Here is a 16,732-nt window from a genome sequence, read left to right as displayed (position 1 = left end):
TGGAATGGGGTTAGAAACTCTTACTGAATTCATGGAGTAGGACTCCCTGATGTTCTCTGTGTAACATTTTCACTCTGAATTCCCTCAATGCCATTGAAACAATAATATTTAGACCATTTGGGGCTGAGATTATTGCTTTAATAAATTGGGGTTTTATTGGTTCATTGTGGCAAATAAGCCCCCGATTGATTTTGCTCCTAATCAGCATGGAGAATGCATTCCACTGTAATTAAATCCCGTGTAACTGGGTACTCTGTGTTCACTTGTCTCTTAGCTTGCAGTGGCATGAGATACAGCACATCAAACGCTATACTTGCCACGATAGGCACCCTGCCAGCCCGCGGAACGATGATGCTCGCCTTTAGCGTGCCTGCAATGTTTGGAGCACGTCTGGAGCAGCGGCCAGCGCTTGGGAGACGTAGGAAACTTATCAGAGGAGGAAGATGGCCAGGGATAAGGTCTTTTCTCTCGAGGAAGGTTTGACCCCCCTCTCTGAAGAGACTGCGAGAGAGGCAGGGGCCGCTGCCCCGCCCGCTTTCCACAGGTCCCCTTAGCCCCCGGCGCGGCTCTGCTGCCGCTCCCGGGGGCTCCGGCCGGGCCGCCCGGGGCAACCGGATCCCCTCGGCCGGCGGGAGCGCGGCCGGGCTGCCAGGCGGGCAGTTTTGAAGAGTCGATCTTCATAATACAAATCCCCCGGCTTCGCCTCCCCGCCAGCGGCGCGAGCCAGCTTTTTAATTGAATCCCGGGGATTTGGCCGCAGCCGAGAGCCCCGGTTCGGGCCCCAGCGCCGTGGGTCCCCCCTCCCGAGAGCGGGACCGTCTCTTGAGGGCTGATCTCTCTCCTCCAAACCCAAGGAAGGGGGGCTCCCACGGCCTGGGGGAGCCCCCCCGGCTCCGGCCCCCGGGAGGCAGAGCCCGGGCTCGCTGCACCCCGGGGCTGGGGGCGGCGGGGAGGCCGGGGGCAGCTGGCGGGGCAGCGGCTGCTCCTGGCTGCTCCCGCCTCTCGCCCGGGCAGCGCTTTAGGGGGGGCTCAGGCCGGATCCTGCCCATTCTATACGTTAATGCTCTTTTCTCTCCGGCTGCAGGGAAGCAGGCCAGCGGATAATTACCCCTCACTGCAATCCGCAGAGCTGGCCTAATCCGAAAGCTCAAGTGCCCGTAAGTAAAACTTCAGGAAAAGTTATTGAAACTGACAAATACAGGGTGACAAATAATCAATAAAAGCCCAGTCCCACATCCTTTATTGTTTCCAGGCACTAACAGCAAGTAATGAAACCTCGGCGAGGTCGGGGGAGGGAGCGGCAGGGACCGAGCGCTGGGCTGGCTCCTGGAAAGCCCCCACTGAAAGAAGCCCAGGGAAGGACCCGGCAGCACAAGGGGGACGATCCCGTCCCCATGGGAGAGAGGAAAATGCCACCGTCCCAGCACCCCCCTCTTCCCCAAGTCATCCTGCCTGCCGGTGGCCGGCCCGGGGCGTTCCGGATGGGCAGCCCGGGAGGGGCCTACCCAGCCGGGAACTGCTGCCCGACCCCGCGGGCAGGGACGCCCCGGAGCCCGGTGCCACCCGGCAGCCGCGGGCAGTCTCGGGCCGCGCACCTATTTCACGCACCCGCACAAAAAGTCAGGCGCTGTAATTTGCGTTCTGAAATCTATAACATCCCTGGACACCCAACGCGCTGCTCCTCATTAGCATCTCGGCCCTGGATTTTCCACGCCGCAGTTTCTAAAGTTTCAGCGAAGGACGCCGGGCAAGATAAATCCGTGCTGTCGTTTCTCTCCCTTTCTGTCTCTCCAAATTAAGTTTCGATCTATCAGTTTAAACACTGGCCAGAAAGTTGATTCACTTTCTGTTAGGATTTCGGGTTAAACCGGGGGCTCCTCCAGTGTCTTTAAGCTTTTGAGCTGTGTAAATGAACTGCAGTGTCACATAATCGATGGGGAAAATTCAGCTGTCACAGATACGAAAGCAGCCTCCTGCCACAGCAGTAACGTGATTTGGCATTTCAAAGTTTGGAAACGTGCTGTCTGCGCGTCCGGGGCTCGGGGAGGAAGGGGGACGGGGGCGACGCGCCGGGGCGGGCGGGGGAACAGCCCCCAGCCACGGTGGCCCCCCGGCCTCGGCAGCCCCGAGTGCCGGCGCCCCGCACCGCGGCACCCGCTGCCGCTCCACTGCCGCTCCCTCCCTTCCCGACACACGCTGCGAAAGTTGTTTCCCAACTTTGGCGTTAGGGGAGGGTTGACCCAGAACAAATCTCAGTGTCTCGGTGGCCTTTCCAAAGCGGCCGTGCCCCCCCGCCCCGAGCCTGCGGGACGTGCCCATCTGGAGCACGCACCGTGAGAGCAACTGTGCCGCGTACAGCCACAGCGGCCATCAGTCACTAAAAGCCACACGCTTCAGTGGACCGGGGATAAAACGAAGTCCTGGTGACGCCTGGTTAAACCACTGACCCTCTTGCGAGGGCTGGAGAAGGGGGGAAGGCGACCCCCTCCCGACAAACCCAGCTTTGGGGGACTTGGCGCGGGGCTCTGCTGGGCGATCCCCGCAGCGGCCGTGCCCCTCTCCCGGAGCTGGCAGCGCCGCCTAAAAGGGGGCTCAGCGCAGCCGTTTCGGGGTGCCCAACGGGGGGACGGGGGACGGGGAGGGCCCCGGGCAGAGCCCCCGGCCCGGCCCTGCCCCTGGGTGGCAGCGGAGGCGGCAGCGGCAGCTCCCTTGGGCACGGGTTCCCATCGAAATGGCAATTTTTATATCGGCTTGGGTGGAAAAACCAACCCGTGGGCAGGGTGGGCTCTGAGCCGCGGGGTAACCACTGCCCTCGGCCTCCTGTCCCTCTGCACACCCCGATTTACCCGCACGCACGCGCGGGAAAACAACTCACGCAGAATATTCAGATGCTTTCTGGAAAGGAAGGGCTTTAGTTTCAAATTAGAAATCTGTCTCAGATGAACGATAAATTCCCCTTTGGTCAGGCTTTGGTGTTTGATCATATCTTAGTGGTTTTGTCCTCACCAAAAAGGGCCCCAGAGGCTGAATCAAGAAGCAGGATTTGAGATAGTTTGATTTGACATAAGGAAACTGTTGCATTTGTAATATTATAAGACTCTAAAGGGGGAAAATAAAACCTCTGTAGCTGAGACAAGAAGTGTGCCTAAGTGCCACTACGTTTCAATTCCCATTCGGATATAATTTAAGTCTTCTCCGGCTTACAGTAATATACTCTCCAACCTTGAAGCTATCCAAAAGGAGGGATTTAATGAGGCCGAGTTTATACACTTATATAATTTAGGGGTTTCTCTGTAGCTGTAAAATGACAATTGGTACATGTGTAGTGCAAAAGAGCTGAAATCCCATCCAGGGACCAAGTTGGTTATTTCTGAAGGAGCTGTCATTTCCAGCAGGGGGGCACAATGAGAAGGCCAGGAGCGATGGAGCTCTGATCTCCACCAAGGAGAGATAACCACCTGATTAAAATGGGGCTCTTGTTCCCTCGTTACTCGATCGTCGTGTGAACTTACCTTATTTACAATTATAGGCAATGAGTGAGTCGCCCAGATTGTAGTACACCTATAGCTTTAGGTTTACTCCTCCCTTTGTTATCAAGATCATCTCTTGGACAGATTTCTGGACCACTCGTAGCATGGGAGCACAGAAATGCTCTTAAGGAGGGAGGGGATGTGTACGTTCAGAGCCCTGCATTTCGAGCGCAGCGCGTACACCCACACCCCCCCGCTGGAAACCGAGCAGGAGGCCGGGCCCAGCAGAACCAGCCTGTCCAAATCAGGATGTTTACAGCATGCAGGCACGTGTGAACACCGCCAGAAAGCAAAGGGACTCGGCACTAGGTGAAGGACTATTTTGCACTCCACATCTGGCATTTGCTCATTTTCCAGGTGAAGCCAGGCACGGCGGCTGTTGGAGGACACCTCCCTCTCGGGTCACTCTGGAGCCCAGGTGTGCACCAATAGCATCAGAGAGTGATGTACATCTACGCTGAAATTTAATGCACTTTGTTCTCCATTTTAATACTAAATGGTGCAGTGTTTGCCAGATTGTTATCCCACTATTGCTTGTGCATTTGTCTCTTATGTCTAGTGCCTGTCATTACACAAAGCGTTTTGAAGAGCTAATTTCAAAAGACAGAAAGTCTACACTTACTATAAAAGTCATTAAATTAGCATGACAAGCATAAAGTTCCTAGGTTATAATTTGGTTATAGATCTGAAATCTTCCCTGCTTTCTCTCTCCACTTGAAGGATGAAGGCTGAAGTGAGGCACCGACTCGAAGTTAGGACAATTGAGCTGTCGATTGCTTGGTGGAGAAACAGGGAAGAGATGCGGGCTCCAACACCACCTTTTTGGCAGTGCAGGGGGTGACAAGAAAGAGTTCTGATTTTCTCTCACGTCTCCCAGCAGCCAGAGAAAGGTGTGATCAGATGGTCTTCTACTACAACAGGTGGGAACAAAACAGAAAAAAAAATATCTAGATGTATTTCTCGTCGATTAAAATGTTGCTGGAATAGCAGGACGCGTGCCTTTTATATCCCGCTAAATGTTAAGATGGGAAGATGCGTTATAAAAGCAGCCATTGGCTGTTTCCTCTAAGGCTGCAACATCCCCTTCATTTTAATCGCTTCTTCGTTTTGGAAGAAAGCTGAGGAGATGAGGGGGAGAACTCCTTCCCCCAGTTCCCCGTGCATCTGCAGTGACGGGGGACTGCAGGAAGCCCCGGTGGTGCCAGGACCGGCAGCGTGGGAGAGCCCGCTCTGCCCGGCCGGGCATCCTCTCCCTGACATGTTGCATTTCGACAATGAGAAAATTAGACAAGGGACGGGGCATTCAAACGCGGTGCTCACAGAAGAGGCTACCCTAGTAGTTATTTAGTCTAAAAATCTGCTGTCAACTTTTTTTTTTTTTTTTTCCCCGTCAGGATCAGCGAGGTGCGTTTCTTTGCGTTGGTTCGTTTGCTTTTAACCAGGCATGCTGCGAATTGTGGAAGCTTTCCATTTACCTTTTCTTCTTTAAGCGTTTTAATTATCATCACTGACCTGTTGGGCATACCTACAGTATCAATGTCCTTTTTACATCGCTGCCTTCCCTTTCTCTGCATGTTTCTGCTATTTAACACTTGCTACCTTTGCCATTAGAGTCCTAGAGTGACCCCCATGGGTATCTTTGAAAGAAAGACCCTCTGCATTCCAGCACTGCCTCCTTACCCAAGTAATAGCAAAGGGACCATTCAGACACATGGACCACACTGAAGCATTAATTAGGCTGATGAAATCCATAGAAATGTATGGATTCAGCATAATCGAGTTTCTTCTGCTGACTATAGTTAAGGAATACGTGAGCAGCTGGGAGAATAGAAAGTACTGTTAGGGTGAAGTCATGCATGTAATTGAGTATATTTAACATAACCATTTTAATGATCGGTGATTAAAAGTGCATCTACTTAAATTGTATACCTCTGCAATTTGTCCATATCAACTTTAGAGCACACACAAAGAAAAGGTCGTCATATAAATTTATAAACAAGATCCCTTCCTGGCTACACATGACTCGAGCTGGAATGATAACTCGGCAGCAGCGAGGGGGGAAAGGCCTTTCGCGAGAAAATAGCTACGCCAGTGCGATATTAATTAATCACTGGTTTGGCCCCCTTTCTCTCTTGTGCAGTCACAGTATTAGAAGTGCATAATAAGTGAGTTTTCTTTTCATCCGTAATTATTTATAACAATCAGATCACTCGGGAAAAAAAATCCCTGGGTTTCTTTCCCGTATTAAAGGAGTATCTTTTCCCTCACTTGACAATATTGTGTGTGTGTGCGTGCATATACATATAGTCAAATAAAATATTTGGCGCTATTTTTTTTTTTTTTTTTGTCCGCAATAACATTGCCGAAGATCCAGCAAAACCCGATAAATTATTAAACTTCTCCTGACGTTAAACTTGTACGCGGAGAGGTTAAGGACTAGAAACAAGGACAGTGTTTGGGGGAGCCGTAGTTGATGGGCACGGCCGTGTCTCCTCGCAGGAGACCCCTGAGAATGGGAAATTAGCAGTCGAAATCTGCTAGTGGGGACTGGATCCCACAAAGCCCACGCGTTGGGAAGGCTGAGTGTCTCTCTCTCGCCTATTCAATCTGCCCAGGCTGGTTGCAGCGAATAAATAGAGTCATTGTGGAGCCCATACACAAACCGACCCAACTCCCTCCCCCATCCCTTCTCGCCCTCCCCCCGTCCCTTTATGCTTAAACGCACACAGATCTGCAACCGCTTTGCACTAAGAGGAGACCAAACTTTTCTTCCCTTTACTGTACGACGCCTGTGGGAAAGGTTTATTCGCACGTATGGAATATGTCCTTATGTCAGAGAGACGGGGGTTCACGCTGGGTGAGGGCAAACAGGAGCCTGCCAGGAGCAGGACCCATCCTGCCCTCGCCCCGCCGGGCGGGCGGGCGTTCCTCTCCCCGCGGAAGATAACGGTTCAAAGTAGCCAGATGCATTAAACAGCCACAAAAGGGGCCAAGAGGGATGGGGGGCGGGGAGGGGGGGCGGAAAATTCACTTAAGTTTCTGGTGGAAAACTTAAATGGTGCTGTCTCCCCCTCTCCCAGCATCGCTGCAAGGTGAAATCCATTTGGCCGCATCCCTCCCAAGCTGCCCGCAGCCCGGCGGGGCGGGCGGCAGCCCCGCGCCCGGGGAACTTGCTCCGTGCAAGAGAATTTGCAACCTTGAAAGCATATTTTTCTTCCAGCTATGGTGGCACTTAGATGATAATGTAGGCAATGAAACTGGGGAGATTTATATCTTTTGGAAAGTAGGACGAGCCAGATGGTAATAGCGTCATTAACAAACAAACTTAGGATCTGCAAGTGAAGCTTGAAATTGGGAAAGAGATCTGGAGAACAAAAGGAGCTGCTGTTGAGGGGGGGAAAAAAAGAGTGCCTCTTCTGCCGGCCAAATCTAAGAGCACATTCTGGAGGGGCTGCTCCTGCCCAGCACTAGATAATAAACGACGGCTTTTTCCTCCCCTGTTGTGACTGAGAAAGGACAGAGAAAACTTTTGCAATAGGCAAATGTGGCATTTATTTATGTGTAACCCTTTGTAGTCTCAAGTGTCCCAAATAGGCCTTTAATTCAAATCCCTAGTTTGATACGGAGGGATCGCTTCTCCCAAGTTTATTTTAGAGAAACAAAGCGCCGCTTGTGGAAGTTGAAGGGCCAAAAGTTCAGTAATTATTTTTTTGAATTAATAGTAACGAATAAATATTAAAGGTTAAACGTTATTTGCTGTGAGAGTGGAAACATCTGAGGGATTTATTGTGTCTTCGAGGCTTTTTTTTTTTTTTTTTTTTAACTCCCTCAAAAACCTCTCACTCTTTGCTAGAAGGCACCACCACAGCAGGGGCGTGGGTCCCAGAGCAGGGTCGGGATGCGGGACGTTCGGGGAGGAGCAGAGAAGCTCCCCGGCCCGGCTTCTCCCCTGCACCACCCTTGGATTTGCTCTCCAAACCCACCCCGGGGGGTTCTCGATAGCCGGGGAAAAGGCCTTCAGCACGGATTTACCCAGCTGAGAGTCCATAAACACAGGAGACCCACCAGCTCCAGGGCTTCAGCAGGAGGGATGGGCTCTGTGCCTCCTAAATTTTAACCAGTATGTTCCCAAATGCCACAGAAATGTTTGGAGGTCTTTAGAAGATCCCCATATCTCCCTTCCAAAGTTGATGGTTATTAAGTGATTAATGATTTAAAAGATGCCTGTTAACAGCCCCAAGTTGAGAGACATGGACCCACTCTCTAAAGTAAAAACCTCACTTGTTTTTTTTTTTTTGTTTTGTTGTTTTTTTGGTTTTTTTTTTTTAATGTGCTGGAGATCTTTAAAAGCCCCGAGGACTTACCCTTAAGGCATTATTCAAAGAAAAAAAAAACCTGAGACTGGCGGTTCGTCACAGGCAATTGTAAAGGGTTTCAAAGGACCGATCAAACGAGTTGGAGAGTAATCTACATTAAAGTCCGGATGGCAGTGTTACAACATGCACCTGCAGGGTATTTGCTATCCGTGCCCCTTACAGAGCTACAAATCACCATTAAAGAAAGCTGCTTAAGCTTCCTCCGCGCTTCTAGAAAGACTTACTCGGGCTCCTTCACTTTGATATTTATACATCTTGTTATTGATAAGTGTGGGGCTGTTCAGCGCTCCCTTCCCCCTCCCGAACTGTCCCCGGGCACTTTTGCACCACCCCTCCCTGCCCCCACCCCGAGCGCGGCTTCAGGCGGGGGTTCAGGCAGCCCGGCCCCACGAACGACACGCGTGGGCGCGAGGTTATCCCCCTCTCCCTGCGATGTGCCAGCTCCGGGAAAAGTTTTGGTTTATTTTATTTATGTAGTTTCCCCCAGGCTCTGTCACCAGGGCGACCGGGGCAGCCCAGGCAGCATCGGCACGCGGGATGTCCCGGCGGATTTTCTCACAGTTGCGGGAGGCGCAGACATGGAAATGAGCTCATTGCGGGGGAGTGGCGGCCGCCCGGGCCGCCCCCGGCCCGGCCCGGCCCGGCCCGCTGGGTCCCGGGGCTGCGGGACTCGCTCTCCTGTTGAAGGCATTTGGGGGAAGCCGCGCAGTTTCATCCCCGCCCGCGCAGAGCCCCGGAGAGGGCACGGTTAACCCTTGGCACGCCGCGAGGCCGCGGCTGCCGGTCGGGAGAGCCCTGGCGACCCCCGCTCCCCCCTGCGCCCCCTCTGCTCCCGCACTCCCACGGGCAACATCCAGTGGGCTCGGTGCTCCCCCCGTCAGGTGATGTCAGCGAGGAAAAGTAAAGTCGTAAAACAAACAAACAAGCCGGGAAAGCTGGGGGGAGGGATGGGGGGTTGGGGGGGGCGGAGGGAAATCAAGATTTTTCTACCCACTCGAGGAGAAAAAGCTCAAAGGTCAACACGGATTCATCAACTGCTTCCCACGGCTGCAGGCATGGCGAGTCACTCAACTTGGATTTCTTTTTCGGGTAATTTTAGTGATCAGGTGTGTGTTTTCAGTACTTCCCTCGAGTGGGTTCTTGCAAACGAACAAAAACCCCACCCGTCGCAGGTGTGAGGCTGCGCTGCCCCCGGTGTCTGTGCCCCGCCGAGGGCCCGGCTGAGCGGGCGGGGTGCCGGGGCCCCTGGCACCCCCGAAGCAGCGCCGGGGACCCGCACCGCTGTGACGCGGTGGCTCCTGCCCCGGGCAGCTGGGGGAGCATCCCGGGAGGGGCCAGAAAGGGGCTTTGCGACGCTGGCGGCACAAGAGGATTTAGTTGGTTTGTCAAAATCAAATAAATAAGAACCCCTCATTAAAGTAAGGGACAATATCCCGAATTCGGTGCACCTGCCTCATCTCTTGACAGCGATGGGCTGTGCGGAGGGCTGGTACCCATCGCCCGGTCGCGTCCTCTTGCTCCCCCCACGCCGATGACGGAGCTTTCTCGCGCAGCAAAGCGCGCATTGTTAGGGCCGGGGGGAGCTGGGACGGGGCGGGGGCCCAGCAGCGCTGCCAGCGCCCCACCGCAAAAGTTTTCCGCATCAACTCCTCTCCGCGGAATTGTCCTCGGAGGGGCGGCGGTGAGGAGGGGAGCAGGACCCGCCGCCCCGACCGGCCCATCCCAGGCAGGGCGCCTCCAGCGCAAGGGAAAAACCCGCGCAGCGCCCAAAGCGCGGGGCGCTCCGCGGGGCAGCGCGCAGCTGCGGGACCCGGTCGGGAGAGCGGATGCGCGCTGGGTGCGCCCTCCCCACAAGAAGTCGCTCAACTTCTGCCTTGGAGCCCTGTCTCCGCAGCCGTGCCCCCCGGGAAAGGCTCACTGCTGCTGTCAGGGGGGAGCTACAGGGTTTGGGTCATTGGGGCCGGACAAATGGGGCCGAGGCAGGAGCACCCCAGGGCAGAGGGTGTCACATCGCGGGGCGCCGTCGGGGAGTTCGTTCCGCACCCCCCCGGGGCTGGCAGGCCCTGACACGTCTCCTGCTACATAACGGCGAGCGCAGCTTCGCCTCCAAACTGGTGCGAAACAAACCCCCGGCACGTTTACGGGGCTGGCGAGAAGGTGGCGAAGCGCAGCGCCGGGAGCCCCAAGCCCCGCGGCTGCCCCCGCCGGCCCGACAGCCCCCAGCCCGCAGCTGATGGGGGGGCCCGGGGCGAGCGAGGGGCGAGCGCGCCTTGGGCCAAGCGCTAATTTGGTGTGTACGCTTAAGGCGGCCATCTGAGGGCTGGATAGCAACGAGAGGAAAGGGGTGTATTCGCGACTGGAAGATTTAGGTTGTTGCTAGGATGTGAGAACAAAAAATCTTCAATAAGTCGGGAAGGGGGGAGGACAGGGCAGAGGGGGAGGAAGGGGGGTTACAAGGTTTGTCACAGGGAAAAGTGCAGACATCTGCTGGAACTTCCATATCTAAGCTGTTCATTTACAGGAGCCAACTTCTGAAATCTCCACAATTAGATCTGCATTGTTCTTTCTCAACAACACTGCCTAGAAAGAAAAGGTCTTCTCTGTCGGGGCCAATCCAACGAAGCGTTTGACGTTATTAAATAATAAAGCGATTGTGATTTACATTGTTGTTCAGAAAAAGGGCCAATTATCCACTGTTATGTTGCCATAAAGATCATATTAACTCGAATTAGTAATCAAACAATATGCTAGCGTTAAAAGTATAGAGAGGACAACGCGACTGGTCTTGTTGCATCCTCACTTTTTCTTGTAAAACCAGAAGCATAAATACACTTGAAAGAGGCGCAGAAACTTCACCCTTAACGGGAAAAAAATGAAAGAGGTCCTAGTGTTTGTGATTAATGGTCCTCTGTGTTGCCTGTTTTCAATTATTTCAAAGCCACCCAAATCTCATATTGATTTTTCTGTGTACAAATTAGTTCTTCTTTCAAACATCGCGGGAAATGTTGCCCGTTTCTCCGAGAACCAGAACCATTTTTTTTAGTGTAAAGTCTTTTAAGATTTTGATTTTGCGGTGCTTATTGTTTGTTTTTCATTTTGTTTTGAGTTTGGTATTTTATTTTTTCAGAGTAACGTTTTCTAAAGGCGTTTGAGTTCCATCCAAAGACGAGCCTCACCCCCACCAAAACGCAAACCCAGCCGCATCCCTGCACTCCAGCAAATTTCCTCTGACATAATCAAGTAATTATTTTTATTAAAGCAGTTATTAGGTTTATAACTCATTTGCCACTTAAATTTGTGCAACCAACCAAGGCGATCTAAATAGGTTTGAGTTGCCCCTTGGGTCCGGGATGTAAGCGGTAAGAAGGAGGATTAATTATGGGTGTGTGCAGCAGGAGGACACAAAGGCTGTCCGGTGGCGCGGGGACCAGCGGCGGGGCGCAGCCCCTTCCCCGGGCGGGGCCGGGCACCCCGCGCCCCCGGCCCCGGCAGGGACCGGCACCCCCGCAAAACTCTCCTGCGTTTGTTATTAAGCTGCCACGGGGCCAAGGTTGGAGCTGGGGGAGCTACAACTTGTTGGCAGTAAATAAGGCGCCGTCAGGTGATGATGCTCCGGCGCGTTTGAAATGTCCCGAACAAAGTGTAAACGAGACTTATTTTTCATACAGGAGCATCGATATGATCTGATCTGATCTATGATATGAGATAGGAGTATCGATCTCCTCTGCTGTGTGGACAAGGTCCATTCTTTTGTACGCGGGATGACAAGATCTGCCCCCTGGAAACGTGCTCCAAGCGCCCACCGGCACCTGACTGGTGGTTCTAATGTCATTTATTGCCAACACGTTTTGTTATCGGCTGGGGGTGGGGGTTACTCGGAGCTCAGGTAATAACCGGGTAGCTGTCAGCTTCTCCCGTTTAGCACTACTCAGGCAAGAATGGCTTTGCCAAACTGTTCCAGGAGCTGATGCTATTTGTTACCACGATTAGGGGAAAAAAAGAACATTCACAGTAACATGGGTTTCTATAAGCAAACGCCGAGCAATTTTCCTCAGCGCAATGCATCAGCAAGTATATCCAAAAGAGCTTAATCTACTTCTTGCAGGTTAGGTGCAAGAGGAATCAGCAAGGGCTGCTCCGGGATGCCATGAAAATCCCGGCTCATTGGCTTGGCCGCGATAGGACGAGGCACATCAAATGCGAGGCGGAGAGGGACAGAATCAATCAGTCCCCTTGGCTGAGGAGTGAGCCCTCGCTCTGGAAATAATTTCGAATAAAACTTGTGTAACCAAGTGTAACCTAGCTTCCTCTGAGGAGATCGTCCAGAGGGTTAAAAAAAAAAGGAAAAAAATATTACGGAAAAAAGCCAAGAAAAAACAACCTGGACCGAATTAATAAGAGCACAAAGTTTTTGTGTATTATCCGTGTATAAGGATAATACATTAAGCCAAAAAGGAGACAGGTTACCTCTAAACAGGATTAATATGCGTTCGTGTATAGGACTAGACCGTCTCATCCATTTAAAAACAGTGTCTCTCCTCCTCCCCACAACACTTTATTACATATTAAAAAAAAAAAAAAAAAAAAAAAAAAAAAGCAGAAACTTTCCCTGTTAGAAGCACTTGGGAAACGCGTTTTATTAATCGAGTGCCGTTTTTTTTTCTTGCTATCAAATGCAACTGATGGCCCTGAATAAGCTGCCTTGTTAGGAAACGGGCCATTTTTTAAAACCTGTGATCAAAACAGACCTGTCTTCAGAGAGAGCACAGCAGATTTAAATGTTGGTCAAAAGGAGTCACAACTGTTCATTAAAAGCAAACCCTAACTAGTGCTAATGTATAGCCATTTTGTGAGCTCAGGACTGTGGAAAGAGGCGAAAAAAGTCTGAGAGTGTGAGCTGATGCCGTGCTGGCTGGCAGTGTGTGGTCTATTGTAGGGAATGTGCTTTTTCCACTGAACAGAGAGCCCCCCTCTTTTATTCCCCAGCTCTGCTGCACCTGCACTGGATCAGGGAGCTACTGCCATTCACCACATCAACAGAGAAGACATCTCTGACAGCACTCAATTCATTACATTTCTTCCTGCTTTTCAAACCAACGCACAAAAAAAAAAAAAAAAAAAAAGTATTGCCAATCAGTGCCTGGGGGGCAGGGAAGAAATCTTACAATACTTTATATTCGCCGCTCATTTTGGATTTCATTAGTCAGAAAACTCACTTCTCAGCCAGTTACAACTAACTTTCTTTCTTTCTTTTTCTTTCTTTTTCTTTCTTTCTTTCTTTCTTTCTTTTTCTTTCTTTCTTTTTCTTTCTCTCTTTCTTTCTCTCTTTCTTCTTTCCTTCTTTCCTTCTTTCTTTCCTTCCTTCTTTCATTCTTTCCTTCCTTCTTTCATTCTTTTCTTCCTCCCTTCTTTCATTATTTCCTTCTGTCTTTCCGTCTTTCCTTTTTCTTCTTTCCTTCCTTGCTTAGGGGGCTGCTGGAAGTGGGAGCTGGGGCCGGTGCCACCTCCCCGGCCACGGCCGGGGCGGTTCCACGCCAGGGCTCCGCAGCCCCGGGAGCGGAGATGGGCGGATGGAGGGGCTCCCCAGGAGAGAGTTTGTTCATAATTCATGGGAGCAGAGCAGCTCTCGGGAGACGGGGAGAAAGAAACGGCCGAAGAGACCAAAGTGTCCTCCAGCACTTGCGGGGGGAGCGGAGGATGTGGGGGTGTTACAGGGGGTGCCGGGGCAGGGGCGGTGGGGCCGGCGGCCACCGCGGGGAGGGGACGAGCCGGCCCCCCTAACCCGTGGAGAAAGTTGTTATCAGCCAAACTCCTCGAAAGGGACTTCGGGGAATTTGGGGGTAGCTTGGTTTCTTCAAGAACCGTTTTTCAGAAGCATTTGCAAGCGAAAGAAACCGAGCCGAGGGGTTTAGATTCAGGTATTTGATCTCGCCGGACCCAGACATCTAATTAGAGTGGCCTCAGCGACTGAAACGGTGTTAATTCCCATTGTTCCCCGCTCAGATCCCTTGGCCCTCCACCACTGGGATGCTCTCCTTTTCAAAATTCCAATTAAAAATATTTCTATTTGAAACAAACAAACAAACAAACAATTTCTGTATTTCCCCCCTTTCTGGCCCATTTTCCTCCATCACGAGCAAAAGCAAAAGCAAACTCCTGGGTACTTTCTTTCGCAGACGCTGGCAAAGAATAACACCCCCTCTGTGGGATCTTAACAGAAATAAATCACAAGGAGCTCTTGCCTACCTGAAAAGTAGGAGGAAATCCGACTGTCTGTTTTCGGGTGTAAAGTGTGTATCGATAAGGAAGACACAGCCGACTCAGAAACGGGACTCAATTAATCTATGGGTTTCTTTACATCACCCCCTGTTAGGATGCATGCTTTGGAAATATTGATTCATTGCGACAGGATAGTCGCAACTACCGTGTGTGCACAACATGGGGAGGACATGGAGCGAGAACCCGCAGCCAACGCAAAGCCCACTCACGGGAGAGCCAGATTGCTTTTTAAGCTAAAACTAATAATTTCATAACTGATTCACATTCAATCTGGCGCCGATGACGTCAAGGGGTATTAGCATACGAGGAGGGATGAAGCCAGTGTGGCTGGAGTTGATAAGGTGCCTCCTGAGGAATTCGCTGCTTGTTTTAATACATTAATTATTTCTCTGTCTTCCTCAACTTCTGCAATTTGTAAGAGCTTAAAGGAACCATCATTCCCAGCGATACCAGAAGGACACGTTGGAGAGCTTCTCCCGTGGCACCGGAGCCCGGCAGCCGGGGGCAGCGTGGGGATGAGCCCCAGCCCCGCTCCCGGAGCCCGGCCCGGCCGCCCTGCAGAGCGCTGCGGGACTTGGTTCTAATTAAGCCGGCTCCAGCCGCGGGCGTCCCTACTCGCCCGAGTAAGCTCGGCTCGCTTGGACCGGCCGCCCCAGCGCTGGGAGCTCCCGCAGGATGGGAGGCGGGTTTGCAGGATCAAGCCCTCAGCCTGGAATGCGTGTGAGTTGTGAGTGTGCGTGAGTGTGAGCCGGTGTGCCAAGACACCCCTGCGGAGCATTCCCGCGGGAAAACCTCTGCAGAGGCCCCTATCTTTCCAGCACCGGGTGGGATTCCCCGCTCTACCCCTCCCCACCCCCAAACCCTGCAGTTAATCACGATTTTCTGAAAAAAAAAAAAAAAAAAAAAGCGCGCCCACATTACGTCATCAGGCCTAACTGCTGCGGAGATGATGGGGGTCACAGAGGACCCGGGGCGGGGGAGCCCGCGGGGGGCCGGGCCTCCCCTCTCGTTCCCGCCCCGGGACAGCGGCCGCCTGTCCGGGAGCGGGGACTCGTCCCGGCCGGGGCCGGAGCAGCGCTGTCCCCGCCGCTGCGCTCCGGACAGAGGGACACGCTCTGGGGAGACGACAGGACACAGCCCAGCTCCGTGCCCCGGGGCTGACAGCTCTCCCCCGGCGTCCACTGCCCCCAGAGCTTGTAGGAACCGGCGGCATCGCCGCTTTGGGCCCATCGAGCTCCGCCGGGCCCCGCGTAAGCGGTCTGACAGTCTCCCGCCCCGTAGGGTGCCCCTCGGGGACCCTCCCGATCTGCGGGCCACCTCGCTCCTCTGATGAAGTCAACTGCCTTGGAATAACCGCTCGGTGACTTGAGTCTGAAACACATTTGGAGGGAAGGAGGGAGGGAGAGGCGCTTTTATCAGGGAGTGGGGGGAGAGGGGTAGGAACGGGCGCAAAGCACAAACAAAACATAGAGAGACCCTAAAAGAATTAAATTAAAAAGGAATAAATAAATTAAAAAAAAAAACTACATAAAGCCACGCTGTACAAGCTCTCGCCCACATGGCAGAGGTCCTACGAGGCAGCACGATGCGCCAGCGGATGGGCCAAACTCCTGCAGAAACTTCTCCGGCCCGGCCCCGATCCGTTCCCCGCGGGCGCCCGCAGAGAGGACCCCTCGCCCACGGGCTTCCCCCGCTCCTGCCGACGGGGCTGCAGCAGCCCAGGCGTCTCCTGCAGAACAGCCGGGCCCGAGCCCTCACCACACTTCACGGGAAGGGCCGTCTGTGCTCTCCTCCAACACTGCTAAATTATAATGGAAAATTGCAGCTTGTTTCGGCGCGCCCCCTCCCCCTGTACGCACAGGCGCACACGGATACAAACACGCGCAGACACAGTCACGCACAGTCACACTCACACACACACACTCACACACTGCTCAGCCACAGCAAACCCTCTGCCAACTCCAAAGCAAAGCTCCAAAACCATCCGGCGGGGTTCGCGGTTTCGCCTTGTTCCCTCCTCCCCGCTCCGCCCGCCCGCACCTGCCGGCGCAGTGGCTCCGCGGTCGCGGTCCGCGGAGCGGTCGCGGTCCCCAGGCAGGGCTGGCCGGGCCCCGGCGCGGGCCGGCCCGGAGGACGGAGCTCGCCCTCCCGCTCTGGCACAGCCAAACGCGCAGCTCCGGGAATTTCCACCCCTGGGCTCCTTTTCTTTCCAGTTCGCAAGTGAACCAGCCCCCACACTCACTGTAGCGCTGTACGTCCTCGCCAAGTGAATTGATTCCTCAAAAGCAAAATAGTACCAAACTCTCGCAATTCCCCGTGCCATCGTCAGAAAAACTGGTTTTAATTACCAAAACTGAAATAGCGGCGGTGCTAACTAGCAGGCGATCAAACCGCAATCAAACTTCAATCTCTGAGCAGTTAGCTATAAACTGTCAGCAATTGAAAAGTAAACCTGGTGCACACAAAGGCTCTGTTTAATTTTCTTGTTGTAATGGCTCTAAATGAGGACCCCATCACTATGCAGTTAAGCGGTGTTGCTTGTCCCCC

At 53.0% G+C, this 16,732-nt stretch overlaps 1 long non-coding RNA gene across 1 annotated transcript; it reads left to right on the top strand.

The window, feature by feature from the left end:
* The first annotated feature begins 1,006 nt into the window (after nucleotides 1-1,006).
* Nucleotides 1,007-5,570, top strand: LOC120410468. Its single transcript, XR_005602654.1, has 3 exons — nucleotides 1,007-1,157; nucleotides 3,888-3,948; nucleotides 4,251-5,570. It is a non-coding gene; the product is annotated as an uncharacterized LOC120410468 (long non-coding RNA).
* The last annotated feature ends 11,162 nt before the right edge of the window (nucleotides 5,571-16,732 follow it).

This window comes from Corvus cornix, chromosome 9 (assembly GCF_000738735.6).
Source record: "Corvus cornix cornix isolate S_Up_H32 chromosome 9, ASM73873v5, whole genome shotgun sequence".
Lineage (NCBI taxonomy): Eukaryota > Metazoa > Chordata > Aves > Passeriformes > Corvidae > Corvus > Corvus cornix.
The sequence above is the reverse complement of the archived record's forward strand: the minus strand, read 5'-3'. Positions and strand labels throughout refer to the sequence as shown.